General features: G+C 39.3%; 1 protein-coding gene across 2 annotated transcripts in view; it reads right to left on the bottom strand.

Annotated features, from left to right (window-relative positions):
- Window positions 1-16,362, bottom strand: part of MCUB (mitochondrial calcium uniporter dominant negative subunit beta) — a 48,532-nt gene that overhangs the window by 9,494 nt on the left and 22,676 nt on the right. The gene's annotated exons all lie outside the window — the stretch shown is intronic.

Genomic DNA, 16,362 nt, shown 5'->3' with positions numbered 1-16,362 from the left:
AAAGAAAGGAAAAAATTTGCATTGAAGTGCTTCATGCAACTCTTGCAATAAAACCTCTCCTCTCCCCACAAAACAGCCTCTTGAAAAACCTCTACCTCGTGGCACCTAAAGGCAGAATTCCACAATGTAACTTCCAACAGAGGGCATGGCTTCAGTGAAGACTCACTGCTGAATCGTGAACAACAATCACAAATAAAATAATAAGGTACTGAGGTCATACCTGTTGCTTCATAGTTATATACTGTATACCAAAGCTGGCTGTTGAGATTTGTGCTGCTAAAAGACAGTAACAACAATACAGCTTGAAGATCCTTTATGTTTTAAATATGAGTGGCATCAACTGCATGCTGAGGGATGCTGGTGCAAGTACAGCACCAGTGTTCAGTACAACACTAAAGGAAGCACAGCCAGATGCAGAGAGAACCCTCTCCGCCGCAGGACAGTGATGACAGCGGGTTTTTGAATCTGCAGGGTTACACACCAAATCTTGCTCCTTCCAGAGCCACTGGGGAGAACCATCAATACAATTCAACACAACCATATCAAAACACAGAAGACAAACTGCTCTGATTAGACCCATTACTTAAAGCTGTCCGCCCAGGCTGTGGAAGGTACAATGTCCTTTGAACCCACAGCTAATCCTCCTGCACAAGGGGAGGGACAATTTTATTGCAGTGATTCCACACAGCAGATGTTTTTGCTATAAACTAAGAGTAACAGAAGGTAAAAGAAGGGAAATCACATCCCTGACCAAACTGGTTACAAAAACCACACTTGGGCTGTACCAAGGCCTGGGATTTGAAATATGATAGCTGGGGAAGGTGGAAAACAATGTGGAGTGAGATGATAAGGATCGATTTTCCCCCAGTGAGCTTTACAGCTCATCTTTCTGAAGGCAAAAACATTTCAGAGTCTGCAAGATAATATTCTTTGACAAGGCAGGAAAACAAAACTGTAAATGCACAAGGCCCTGGCTATTCAGTATGCCAAACAATGTTCACCACATTCACATGATTTATTTGTTTTTAAAGAAATACAGCTTTGGATGTCTGTATAGGAATATGCTATTACGTTACATTTAAAAAAATCTATAAATGAATCTGTGTGTTTTAAAGATGCTGACGCTGCCCTAACTTTATATCCGGAACAAGCACTTTTCAGGATTTAAAGAAAGTAAGTAATTCTGTGAGTTTTCAACACTGAAATCTGTGTGTTGTAATCTCCAGGTATCAAAGACAGTCAGAAACCTAGACCAAATAGCAGAATATCTTAAACACAAAAACATTGCTCAAAAAAAGGTAGATAGTAGGAGTACAGGAATGCTGACAGCCTGTCCCAGATTGAGAAGCAAGATGTATTCCATTTCCCGTCTGTATGGCAGTTGTCTTCTGTTAAGTGAGCAGTTTGCCTTATCTCTTTCACAACCAATCCTCTCTCAGGGGAGACATCTGCTGATAATGGGCTACTGAATGCCACTGCACTGGTAAGAACTGTAACATCCCATTGTGAAGATGCTCTGCCCAGAGGGATGAGCCAAACATTCCTAACTGGATATACTCTGGGTTTTGGGGACATCAGAGGCAGCCTTTCCACTGGTTCCCAAGAGCAACAGCTGGGGTTTTTCCACTGGACCTTCAGAGGAAGACTACACCCTTCTACAGGATCACTGCTCCAACAGAACCACATCTGCCACTCCAGGAGGACTGCAGCCATTCCAATTTGGACTGCTACTGACACAGTGGCCAAAGGGGTGTCAGATTGTATTCTGAATCTGTCAGTGGTTTTCCTTTTGTATTATTGCATTTATATTTTGGGGTTTTTTTCCTTTCCCTAATAAATTGTATTTCTGACTTAAGAGTCTCTCACTGGTTTTGCTTTCAAACCAGAACACAGCCACCCAGAGCTAAGGAAGCATCTGGTAACTTGTCTTGTTTCTTCAGCAGAACAAGAGACTTTCACTGGAGCCAGGCAGGACACAGCCCAGCTCACCAGTTCCTATCCCATTTACAGGGGGCACCTGCACTCACAAAACATTTAGGAATACAGCCTGGAGCAGGGAGACAGCCCTCAAAACAGGATCAGTTTCGGAACAGCATGCAGGAAAACCCAGTAGCTTTGAACATAACAGCAATTCTTGTTTCTTCAGGAGGATATAAGAGGGATAATAAGGAATTAATTGTTTTGCAAACTTTGCAATCAGTATCTAGATACTGATCACCTAACATGCCCCAAGCAATGAACTGCACCCTGCCTGTATTTCAAGGTTACCCAAAACCCCAACAAAAGAAATTAATTATCTACTTATAGAAGAAGCAATGCAGTCATCAATAGAAATCAAAATATTTAGATATATTTAATATATTAATTTAAAATACTTATTAAATTAAATCACATTTCTTGAAATAAGATCTTTACAGCAGTTCATTTTATTATTCTTTAGATTTTGACATTACCATTCATGATCAATTGAAAGAATCTCTATATATTGGAGCTTGTTTTTTTCAGATTGTCTCAAATGCAGCCTACCCATTAAAATCACCTGCAAAGAATAAAAAAGCAAAAGCCACAGAGCCATGGAGTTTAACTCATATGCAAATAATTATCTTTCCATATTATCTCTAGGTTGATGAATTGGGAAGCATGAAGGTTAACTTTCCCCCTGTTTCCAGATTTAAATCTCCACTTTCAGTGAAGTTATTAAACGATTAGCTTGTGCCCTACAGCCAAATCATTGTGCTCCTTTTGAGATGCCTGGAATGACCCCTATCCGACCCCTGGAAAAGAAATGTCAGTCAGCAAGCATCACAGCTACAAGGAGGACTTGAACTACGGGACCAAAACAGAGAGACTGCCCTCACAACATGAGTGGGAGGTGAAACAGGACTGTGTGCCCTGAATTAAGTGCATCACAACCTTTGAGATACTGTAAGGAGCACAGCATACTACAACAACTCTTCTATATGCCAGTGCGTGCCTCTTGGCTAACTCCTCTAACCTCACAAAGGCTAAGCAAGCTATTCTACAGCTTTCTGCAATTTGCACACACATGTGGCATGACATCTGGCTAAAACACTTCTAAAACAACCACAATTATGTTCAGGAGTCAAAGGCTTATGAACAGCATTTAGTTGTGAAACACTCCTTCCCCCTCAGCTATACCTGCAAAATATATATATATATATATATATATAATGCAAAATACATGGAAGCAGAAGTTGGCCTTATCTTTTGACTCAGTTCAAGGCATGGACTCTCCTGGGAGTGAAAACTCTTAAGAATTTAAGGCGTAGAGTGTTAATTGTGATAAAAATAATCCAACATAGTCTGTTAAAAATACCAGTTGGTATAAAATAGAAAATATATACGCAAGTATATATGCAAGTATTTTAATATAACTTCCTCCGTTAAGGGCGCCTCTGGCAGAGAATTTGCCACTGTTAAAGTCAAGAGTGTAAATTTCAACATTTTGCTGGTGATTTTCAGCAAAGTTTTAGGGACTAATGCAGCAGCATCATAACTGAGCTGGAAAACCAGGCAGCCAGACATGACAAGTGGGAGAGACTGGAATAGAAATACTGTATTTTTCACTCTTGAGAGTTGTAAATGACTGAACCTACCTACAGTGCAATCTCTGGAGCTAGCTGTTACAAATAATCTACCTCTTATGATCTTGAGTGATTGTTCCGGCAAACTTAAACTCAAATTCACTTCTGACCAGTTATGTCTAAGAAATTAGTATCATTACCAGTATATGAGGCAACATGAAAGCCTCTGGTCTTCCTCAGCACTACATATACAAAGAGTAACCTCATCAGGAACCATAACTTCTGTTCTGCAGAACATTATCATGTGGGTGGGAAGAGAGAGAGAGCATAGAAATAAAATATTTTTCACACAAAAAAGTAATCTTCAATACACAATTCTACAAAAAATGTTATTAGGACACTTTCTGAATTACTGTTTACTTAATTTTGACTTACCATACCAAAATATTGTAACAAGTCTGAATCAAAATGCAGCTAGCCAGCAATCATATTTTTGAAATTTTTGTCTTTGCTTATATACATCTTGGAAGATATGGTCGTTTTTGTTTGTTATTTCAACAGCACTAAAAAATGTAACACTCTAACACTCCTTCAACATTTGAGTTCCCAATACCTTGTATTTATTAGGGAAAGCAACCAAAAAAGAGTCAGTTCAACTCTGTCTGCCCTCTTCCTGAAGGGACATGCAATACTGCAAAGTAATGTACTATATATTTCTTCAGTGTGAGACCCTTTTGAGGCTGCCTCAAGTTAAACTCATGAGTAGCCTTCACAAAAAATAATGCAGACTCTTATGTGAATGGTCTCCCCCATTCTCATTTCCTTCTCTCTGAAGCAATGATAAGAATCTGATACAGAAAAGCACAATAATAAAATGCCCTACTCCACAAAGCACAAGCATTTTACCCTTAATTACACTGCAGCAAAATACATTGTAATTAAAACACATCTTGCAGTATGCTTTTCCATAGTAATATAGTGCTACAGGCAGAAGAGGAGAGCTCAGTTATCTCCTGGAGTCCTTGTCCAAGCCTGGTAACAGCTCCTTCCACACAGCTACTGAAAAGGACTGCAGGAAAGGAGCAGGAAGAGACAATTCATGGGGGAAACGAGTAGTTGCAATGCCTAAGAATGAATTTTGGGGCCTTTTTTCCCCCTGAGTGTCACCAGACAAGCCAACATTCTCAGTATCTATTGTTCTCCTCATGTGCTGATCTCACCCATTTTGTGAAGCAGAGTGCAGGACAAGTCACCTCCCTGAATGCTGCCTGCTTGAAAGGGCAGGAGAAGAATGAGGGCAAGTACGTGTTAGCCATGGTTCAGTGAAGGAATGTGTTATAAATAGTTATGTATGCTTTCTATAGTGACTTACATGTTTTTCTGATAAACACACTTAAAAGTTCTCTGCAGATGAATGATGTCGGCTCCTGATTCTTTGAGGGAAACTGACTGAGATTAATTAATTATAGACTAACAATCTGCAGTTTCAGGATAATCTACAGACATTTCAGAATTATTTAAAACCAAGGGAAAGGAGGAAAAAAAGCAAGTGCTGCAACAGCCTACTGAGCTTGTAGATCATGCACAACCAAGCTAACCAAAAATGAATCATTGTTCCGATCAAGTTTACAAGAAGTACACTGAAGGTATTTCCCTTTTTAAAATGAGTCACTAAAGCCATTTTGGAGATATCTGCTATTAAATTTCTCTGCTGATTTTGTAAGCAATCCTACATAATCAGGAAAATAAGACATATGGAGCCCTAACAACTGCCTACAATCATCTTACAAGTGCCCATTTGAGATACAGATTTCTCTCTTATTAACTTTTCATTTGTCTCTTCTTACACTTAAAGGATTGTCATTGTTTCTTCACTGGTCCTAGAACTGATTTAGATGATCATGCAACAACAGCCTCAATGTAAGCAGCAGCTTCAGAGCACATTGCTCAGATTTAGCCATGGCTCAGATTTCTGGAAGCCCAGCTTAAGTTAAACAAACAAAATCCTTGCAACAGACACATCACTTAGTCTGTCAAAACACCCCTATACCAATACACCAGTTTCAGCCAGGGAAGATACTTTTGACACCTGTGAGTATTCAAGATACATTTCCTTTTCCTAGGACAAAAAAAAAAAAAAAAAAAAAAAAAAAAAAAAAAAAAAAAAAAAAAAAAAAGTCTCAAATGGGCCATGCAGTGAATACCTTTTCCCAGCTGTTCCACAAGGCACTGTATGAACCACATTGCAATATTTGTATTTCAATCCACTTATATTTCAATCCTTTCAATGCAGCCAATTTGAAATCTGCAGTATTTTTAAACCCCTTCCTCAGTACAAATCAACTTTAAAAGAAGTAGCCAGCAGGTCTCTTTCTGCAAAGCCGTAGTTTCAACACGAATATGTACGTTCCAGTGATCTTGAAGAAGCAAGAGCTATACAAGATTCATATGGCTTTTACTCAAAACTCACTTGCCTTACAGCACTGTTAAAACCCCATAAAATAGCCCAAGTCATCAAAATTTTGGTTTCATGTGCCTGTTATTTTTTGTGCCTTTATCATCCCTGCTGATCTTTCATTTCCTGCCTCTGCTCAGATTCCAAGAACAGCTGCCACCAGTTTTAATCAGCCAAACATTACCAATGACCAAAATGACAGCTATGATAGGAAGTACATCGAGGCAACAAGAACCTCTTTTATGAAGGTCCAGCAGGTCAAACCCACCACTGCAGAGGGGTTTTGCCAGGGAGACCTTCCATCTAATGTCCTGCTGGGCTGGTGTGCATCCTCCAGCTGCATTCTGCTCAGTCACTACTTCTCTGTGCTCTCTCACCCACTCCCTGCCCACTTGCACACCCCACTCCACTGGGTGCATGCATGTAGAGGAGAGAATCCATTGTGCAACAGGGGCAGAGATCCCTCTTCTTGAGATGTATCTCACCGAGGTCATCTGACTCTACACCAGGCACCTGTGGATGCACAGCTCTAGGGAAACACCAGGATTTGCATCCGCATCGGTTTGACAAGCCACAAAAACAGATGCTGAAAACACTGACATTTAAAGCAGGCTGAAATTAAGCCCTGCCCTCCTCTAACCAAAAGTATGATTTCAGTCACTGCAGTGACTCCTCACTGCAAAGAAGCAACACCAGAAGCGCTGAGGAGATGAGAAGGATGAACATCAGCTGACAGCATCTGCCTGCAGTGTCTTCTGGGGACTACTCTGAAGGTACAGGCATTCCTCCTTTTCAAAATAAACTGATCTCCAAACCAGAGTAAAAACAGGCCTGAAACCAAGACAGCTGTGCAGGCCAAGTGCATTTTTAGGAGCAACACCATTGTGTCTTATTATTTTATCAAACCTTTTTCTTCTCTTCCTACAAAGAAAAGCAAATCTTAAATCTCTTCTGAATCTAAAGTTTTACAATATTGGAATTATCGCATCTTCATCCAGTTTCAATGGATGAAGCTTGTCTGAAAGCGGCTTTTCTTCCCAATTTACTTCGTTTTCAGAGGGAAAGATAGGATGCAACACTTAAAAGGTAGTTTGCAAATCAGACAGGGCTAAGAATTTGAGAGGGAGGGATTATAGAATGAAAATGTATTTGTGCTTTATCAAAAGCAAGTCTACATCCAAGAGCTGTATCATTTGTTCCCCAAAACAGTCTAGGTCAAAAGATTAATGTGTCAGCACAGACAGGATTTTTAATTAGTCCCACAGAACAGATCTTTGCTCTTGTGCTGTGGCTTTTGGGAAGGCATGCTGATCTGGGAAATATTGCAAAACTTTACTTTAAGAGTAACAAGAGTGACTGTGTTTTCAAAAATACACTTTTATTTTATTATATAAGAAAATGGGCTTGCTGCACATTTTCTTACAAATGTCTTAGAAAGACTGTAATCTTAATGTACACAGCTGCTTTCATGTTTCTTAAAAAGAAAAAAAATTGCTCAAACACTTATCTAGGAATAACATTATTTGTTCAAATTGCCAGACAAGAAAAACCTTGTTTAAATTTCAGCTGAAATGAGATAACAAGAGACATGAGGATGCAAAGTCAGATTACACTTACATGTTTATCAAAGTCTTCCACCAAGTCTTCCTTTTCTCCCACAGAACTTTTCACATTGAAAGCACTGAGCAGGTTGTAGCACGCAGGAAAAAGATGATGTAACTCAGAAAACAGAACTGCTTGTCAACATTTTCATTTATAATGGACATTTCTATTTACTAAATAAATAACCCTGTTCCTCCTCCCCACAACTCAACAGAATTGGGTTTTCAAATACATCCAAGGATGTACTTCTCTTTCAGGGGCATTCTTTCCACAGGCTTTTCTTTACTAAACTGCAGATTTCAAAAGCCTTAAGACATTTACAGCTTGGCTAATAAAGAAGAGACTCCTTGGAAAGTTTGACTGACTCAACTCTTAGAATTAATATCTAATAGATATGTGTGAAAAGTCAGTCAGAGTTACCAGCAGTGGAGAAATTCCCAGTGACAGCTCTCGCCCAGCTTTTCAGCAAGCTTTTTAGCAGGTAACAGACTTCAGAATCGCTCCACCAAACAGATCTTGGAAAGGGAACCAGCTGAGCAGCTGCTGAAACGTGCCAGGCAAGGACAGCTGGCTCTTCAGCGCATCCACTTCTCACCCAGCCACCTCTCCAGCAAAGGGCTTCTATCTCTCTCCTGCTGGGGATGTTTCCCATCTAGTCCCCACCCCCAAGGCCTCCCCCAGGGTCTGACCAGAAGCCATGAGAAACCACAATACTCTGCAGAATCAAAGCAACCATCTCCCCTGTTCAATTGCATCGCTTCTTTTCTTCCACTCCCTGAAAACTTAATTGCACTATTCCACGAAAGAGCAGAGAAATTTTGCTCTCTTGAAGAGCACTTCCTACAGCTAGCAATTTCTCCGGCCCAAACACCATCATCCCAAAGGCAGAACTATTTTGCCAATGCAGACTGTTAATTATAATTTGGAGGTGCAGGAAAATATTAGGGATCAAATCTAAGACAACAGAGGACAGTAACAGTCCATGTCTGGCTTAGTCACACCTAGATTTGCTCTAAATTATACTGGGACTATCTGGTGTTGGACTATTAGAGAAGTTTCTCCTTTTTCTCCTGCCACACCAATTCCAGAAATGCGTTGTCTATACCATTATTCTAAAATAGCACATCTTATATTGATGGTTTTAGAAACACCGTATTTCCTTTTTTTTTTTTTTTCTTTAAAGGTCTGCAATAAGACTAGCCCAAACACTTAAGAACTCATGTTTTTTGCAGGCAGCTATAAACAGGTACCTTTCCAAAGGGAAAACACACACGATTTCACATATGAAAACATTTCTGATTGCTTATCTAAAAAAAAAAAAAAAAAAAAAAAAAAAAAAAGGTAGGAGCAGAACAACAAAACAACTGACAGACAAGATCAAATCAAATGTATTTCTCTCTTAGTAGCTGGCGTTAGGATACAGATAGAGTGATCTGTATCCTTTATAACAGATAGTTATAAAGCAATTCCAAAATGGAACTTAGTTTATATTCCAGCTTTATATGCTGCTGCACTCCTGTGGATGCTCCAATTACTTGCAGGGAATATAGAACACACTTTTTACCCTTGTTAGAAAGTAACCCAAGAAAACAAAGGCACAAGAACTGAAGTAAACAGAGAATCATAATACTTTCCCTTTTGATAGTTTCTAATTAATAATGTTTTTAAAAAAATGTCTAGGGCAGACACTGTGAGAACATCTACAATGAGCAACCAACTGCAAACTTAACATCCCAGTTTCATAGAAACTTCAACAGCTGGTGTTGGAAACTGCAGAGCTGCCATTTAAGAGAGCCTGACAGCAGAAACATAACAAATTAAATAATCAGACAGAACCAAAGGAAGTAAATATTTCTAAGGAATAAGATCAAAGGGGCAACTACAAACTCACCAGTTTCAAGAGCTTCCAGCCTTCATGCCCACTTTGCAGAGCAGTTACAACAAACTGGGTTTAGCAAGACCAACACTTTACAGAAGACAACACCTTCATTCGAAGTCCTTATAAGAGATCTACAGTAATAGTTTAAAACCATGAAACTCATCTAGCAGGCAAGTTTAAAACCATCTGTTTTCTTGAAAGAGAACTCTGCTGGGAGAAGTAGCTTCTAGAGCATTACTGACAAAAAAGCTGCCACAGCAGAGGGTCCTAGAAAATCCAATCACTCTGGCATGAAACACAAACGTGCTGACAAGAGTGCAGAGGCCTTGCTAGCCCAATAGCTCAGCAAAGGTCCCAATGAGCATGTATGTTCCTGGCACTTCATGACTTGTGTCTAAGGACCCATCACTCCCAAATACTTGTGGACAGAGGTCTCAACATTGCCATTCCCAAAGAGACACATCAAAAGGGTATCAGATGTCAAAAAGGAAACATTTTTGCTTTATTTTTAAATTTTCTTTTGGAAAACTATGTTCTCCCACTGCCATTCAAGAAGATTTTTTAATCTAAAACCGTCAAATTGCTGTGGCTTTGGTGATACTACTCACTTCCGTGTTTCAGCTGTTGGCATCAATGTTTTAAAAACATAATTTAGCTGAACCAGTGACTGAGTGAACTCACTTCCAACACCAAATCCATCACAGACAGATTTTTACCTTCTTCCTGCAGGAGTAGAAGCACAAAGCATACAGACAGCAATGAAATTTTTAAATCAACAACCAGTACTGGTTGTGATACACTGAGCTATTGTTCTGACCCTTCAGTTTTACTCTCTACAACATGCTTGCACATTTATCTCTTTCTACAGAGCAGGCAAAGCAAACAAAAAAAGAAGTTTTCCTGTAGAGGTTTCTAGTGTTTTTTTCTAAAGCTTACTATCGCAAGAAAAACAATCACAGCCAGTACAAGAAGATGAAAGGCTCTGTGTGCCCCGGATGGACCAGAACCTGTGTTCCGATGTGCCTGCTGTGCCTGCCCGGGGGAAGTGAGCAAAGCTGCATGTTAGCTGCTCCCTTTTCACCCCAGAGCCTTTGAACTCCAGCCAATTAAGAGTTCTATTTCCTCTTCCTCTATTAATGCGTTTGGGACATCTATCTGAAAGACTGATGCAATTGACAAGGGCAAGAATCTGGATCTTCTGAATGCAAGGTTTACCCTTGCATGGGTTTCCATATATTTTTAGGATTTTATTGCTACATCAAACAAGAATTCAATGCCACACAGAACAAGCAGGCAGTAGCCCAAAGCTGTTGCTCTTTTTCTACTCAAGCGTATATTAACACCAATATATATATTGGATGTAGTCATCTTGTCTTCCAACACAAGCAGATTGCTCTAACAGTGATTGTAAAACAGAACCTCTTACCCAGCTCCATCTTTGGGATACACTTAAATGCAGGTGCCATCTATGAATCAGACTCCTGCAGAGAGCAGAATCTCTAGCCTGCAGCACTGACAGAATTCATGGTGACAAGTTTTCTCTAAGCTACCTCCAATAAATCCTCTCAAGGTTTTAGTTAATAAAGTTAAAGCACAGTTTTGTTCCTAGACTTGCTCCTAATTAAGTGCAAGCATCTTATTCAGGGAAAGTACTACTAGAAGAAAACTCTAATGTAAGAGAAATAAATCACACAGAGTACTCTACATCAGGTTGAAATGTTTATAGCCTGTACTCCAGAACAAGCCACAATGATGTCCCAGAAAATGAATGGTCTGTGGTCACTGTTTATCTTCACCTCCCTCCCAACATGCACCCAAACTCACACAAGAATTCTATGTAAAGGTCAATTTCAAATAACTTAAAATTGTGGGTTTTGACATACACATCATTAATGCTTTACTGCTCAGAGCAAGCAATACTACATACTTGCATTCCAAGGACCTGAAAACTTCTCAGTTCTTTATCTTGGAATTTTAACACAGGATCACTGGAAAATTGAAGTTACTCCTGCCTTCTATTACACAAATGTGTATATGCAAAGAGATTTCCTACCAGGAAAATATTCTGCAAATCTATTTTGACATTAAGCATCAAAGAATATCAAGTTAATCTTATTTTGTAAAGCATTAGATAAATCCAGTTTATGAAGGAAAAAAAAAGGGCTGGGGGAAGCCAACAGGTGTTCTAACATGTTGCATCAAATTTCTCTTGAAACAGCAGAGAAATTAATCCCTAAAACACTAACACAAAGGGACAACCTGTATTTTTGATACATCAACCAAACCATTTAGTGAAAAGCTATTAATTGTAAATTGGGGAAAAAAGTACATAAAACAGAATTCAAAATTACACTTAGTCCTTAAAAATTATGTATTCTGTTTCTCCCTTGCATCAGCTTTGATCTGAAGGAAGATGTAGAGTACAGGTTTGTATCAGAAGCTGCAAGAACTCCTTGTTCTGAAGAAATCTTAAGTGTCTTCACAGCACTAATAGCTTTTCAAGCTCATTAGCAAGGCAGCTCTGTATTATCTATCTAATTAACTGGCACTTCTGAATTTCCAAGTGATCTAGTATTTTCCAGGTGAAGTTTCTCAGTTCATCAGGGGCAACTCAAAGCCTTACTAACTCAGCCAACAGAAGAATAGGGAAAACCCCCTATAATAAATGTCCCACCTTAAGGTAGGACTATTATGCAGAGTTATGAACAACCTGGTTTGGTTTTGGGGTTTTTTTGGTGGTGTGGCTTCCTAGGGGAAAGAGAAATACAATCACACCACATGTCTGTCTACCAAGTTTCTAACTTCCAGTAAGATTTAAGATAATTTAATTATGCAGCTTATCAGCCACTCAGTCAGAAACAGTTAACAAGTGCTCTAAGAGCCAACAGCCTGCATTGCCTCTACGGGGACAAGTGATACTTTAGCACATTAGGGATGTTAATTTTAAATTAAATATGATTAGAGAGGTTACTCAAAACTGACATTTAATATCTGCCACTCCTGACAGCACTCTTGTCACTCTGCACCACCAAAGCAAGAGGAAGGAGCAATGTTCTTCAGGAGCAAAGCTGAGCTGTTCTACCTTAGTGTGTTTACCCAGTACCTTCTAACAATCAATTTCCATGTAAAATAGTTTTAACACGTTTTTCTGTGCATGTGGACAAAAGTACCCCCAACCAAACAAAAAATCACTTTCCATCTGCATATGTCTATCAATGAGGAAAGACTCTCATCTTCCACAAAGGTCAGCATCAGGGTGGCCTGCACAATGGGCACTGGAGCACCACAGATATTGATGTGCAGAGTTCCTGGTCTCACACAAAGCCTGAGTGCTGGCAGGGTAAGTGCACTGTGGGCACCATATTCAAAGATATGCCCTTCTTGGAATAATCAAGTTATAACAAAGGTGTTGTCAGAAGCATGGAAAAGATGTGCAACCTACACTGAGAAACCACTCTTCTCTACGAAAATGGCTTAATAAACAGCCTAATACATTCTTCCTCTTTGCTGCACTTTTCAGGCTTTTTTTTTTTCCCAGAGTCCTTCTGCAAGCTCTTTCCCAGTCTAATCTGCCTTTGGACAAGGAAAGCACAGACTGTTCCAAGAGTCTATTACAGGATATATCTTTCATACCTCAGCAAAGGTACTGATTTTAACATCCATAAAAGTGAAAGAACCATGCTCACATTCTCTCTGCTATTTTACAGTGCAGCAACTTTCTTTCTGCTGCCAATGCAAGCAAGTGAGCTGGAAGTCAGACCAAATGGTAATTCTGGTTTTGTCTCACTGTTTAGACTTGGCAAAGGTATTCACATCCAAGTTTTAAGGTAGAGCAGTACTCTCAAGGTGTTTCACACTTGAGGTCTTTAAGCCTGGCATCAAGCACCCTAAAGTTAACACACACTTCAACCTCAGTCTCTCATGCCTACCAACTGAGAACCCCAAATCTGCATGCACATCATAAAACGTTGGGGTTTTCAGTTTCTGAACTTCAGCTTCACACGGAAACACAGCCATAAGGCTTTCAGCAGACCATGTAGTCAACCATAACTTGCCATACATACTCTGTAACACACATCACTGAATGGCCGGACATGATGATCTCTGGAGGTCTTTTCCAACCTGAACGATTCTGTGATTCTGTGATGATGCAATTTAACAAGGTCTGTCTCATGGGTTTTGGCTTAGCACAGTGCAGGTTCTAGCATACAGAACTAGAGATTTCCATATGGACCCGTACAGGAATTTGTACATTCATCACCTACAATGCTTCTGTTTCCTTGGGGCATGTAGCACTCATGGGATAAAGAGATCTGATTGAAAGTGTACATTGGTGCATCATGTTTTCATATCAGTGAGAGGTACATATAGAGTACTTTATACACAGCTAATGGCTAGCTGAGGGGAACTGCAGGATGCAAAACAATGAAAGGTCTACCTGTAAATGCCTATCACAAACAAAATGTTGGTGACTTCAGAGGATATACCAGAGAGCAGAGGACAAATGGCATACAGATGTACTGGCACTCCTCAGTACAACTGAGAGTGCCATAACACCACTAGCAATTACTGGATTCATTCTTTCTCTTTTTTGTCCCACATTTAAAATTCCATGAATAAAACTTATTTTTTTAGTTAAGGTTGAAACCTCAACAGCCAACAGGGACACAAATTAATTTGTTCCAGTAGTGCCCAAAAAATCCCAACCAATGTCTTTACAGTAATAAAAACTGAATGTAATCAAATATCTGATTTGATCACCTAAACAACACATAAGGACAGCAAAGAACTCTGGTTATTGTCAGTTTTTATTTTCCCACATTTTTATTAGAAAAAGAATTGTGTGGAAGTGTCACAATACATTAATTCCATTTCTGTATTTCCAGTATACAACTGCAGCCAAGACTACTTAGGACAAAACCTTATTTTAACTGCATTTACACTATTTCAGCTTAGGGTTCTCACAAGCAACCAAAGCAAGCACAGAAGGGCAGGTACACTTATATCCACAAAAACGTACTAGTTGAAGAGGAAGAACGTTTTGTTTGGTTTGGGGACATTTTGCTATCCTGGTCAGCTATTAAATATAGCTCAGCAATCAAAAGAGCAGCACAGATCAGCAAACACACCCCAAGATATTAAGGCCAGAATGGACCAGAGAGGTTGATCCTATCTGATGTGCTGCACATGTACAGCATGGCAATTTCTTCATAAAGCTCAGCCTAAGCTGGAATTCCAATTTTCCCCCAGAAAGCATCTTTGCCTTGATTTAAAAGACTTTAGTAGAGGGATGTTGGAGATTCTCCATAAATCAGAGATGACAGTAATAAACTAGCATAATCAAAAAAGGCCAGGTACTCTATTTTTCTTCTATGAGTTGAGCCAGATGATCTGCAGAGTTTAACCTGCTTAGATTAACAACTCTCTAGCCTCAAAAACATCTCCTATTTGTAGGTACCTGTAGACTACAAGAAGCTACTTAGATTGAAAACCTTCAGGCTTTTGTTGTAAAATTTCCTTTTTTCTCTCTGGAAACAATTATTGTAGTTTCTTTAAAGAAAACTCAAAACTTTCCAGTTTTCCAGCATTCAGAATTCCAGACTCAGTAATGTTACACTGGGAGACTAATACTCCTAATACTCCTAAAACTCACAGTACCCTTCCCATACTCATCTGCCCCAAAATCTTTTGAATAAAACCTTGCAATAGGGTTCAAATACAGCCATCACTATCCTCATGCCTCTTTCACAATGGCCCCTTTACAGGACATACCTGTCATCTATATTCTCTGTTTCCAGATGGTAGAACTTATTTTTTACATCCTATAACTTTCTTTTACTTTTTTTTAAACTCTATTGAAACAGCACTGGTTTCAATAGACTTTTAGTTTTGCTTAACTACTTTAAGCTACTGGTTTTGGTAGCTTACTGGAAAACCTTGGACATATTACTGTACCTCTAAGATGGAAATAACGACAACCTAGTTTCTGCTCACCTTTACATATTACATGGGATGCAAAGGAATCAATTTCAGCAAGGATACAGAGCTTCCTACCACTGACGTCTCCATCAATCAGCAAAGCCACTGGTCAAACATTGTTTGGGTAATCTGTGTATCTTACCAGTAATTGTATTTTTCTCTAGACACTGAGGATACAAAACCATGAACACTGGGAGGTAAGAGCTCTTACACAGCCACACCAACCGTGTGGCATCACTGCATTCAGTCTTTTTTGTGCCATCCTGTTTACAAATTCAAGACGTACATTTTAGGAGGTGTTAGAAACTGGCATGCTGGGAGCCCAGTTTAGGCCTTACTTGTTCCCACCTCCAGTTTGCCAAACTTTAGAATTTTAAATGGATTACTGCACCTTTCACCGTGTCAGAGCTACTCCTTTACAAAAAGGAGGAAGACAGCTTTCAAGTCAATTTTACAAGGACAATTAGCTTCAAGGATAGAAATTAAAAGATGAAATGCAACAGACACAACAGCAAAAGGTTTCACACCATGCAAACATAATGACTGCTCACGAATCCCTTGCAACCAGAAAGAAAACAAACACTTCTTTCTAACGGTCAAGCTAACCTGCCATCTCATACCTCTGTTACATTATGTGTGATTACCCATTTCCTTACAAACCTGTAGAGCAGTCAGAGCTCGGCTTTTGTCAAACGGTGAATAGCTGAATTTCCTTCTGTTTTGAAATACCAAGCTGTCAGCCACAGGCAATTTCCAAGCTAATCAGTAAAATGTCTCTAGCACCATAATTTAAAAAAAAAAACTCTCACTTTTGTTTCATAATTTATGTCCTACAAGTAAAAGCAGTGCAATCACCTGTACATGAAAAGAATCAGAAGTAAACCATTTACTCTCTTCAAAGA

This window comes from Vidua macroura, chromosome 4 (genome assembly GCF_024509145.1).
Source record: "Vidua macroura isolate BioBank_ID:100142 chromosome 4, ASM2450914v1, whole genome shotgun sequence".
NCBI lineage: Eukaryota > Metazoa > Chordata > Aves > Passeriformes > Viduidae > Vidua > Vidua macroura.
Note: the sequence above shows the minus strand (reverse complement) of the source record. Positions and strands in the feature narration are given on the sequence as shown.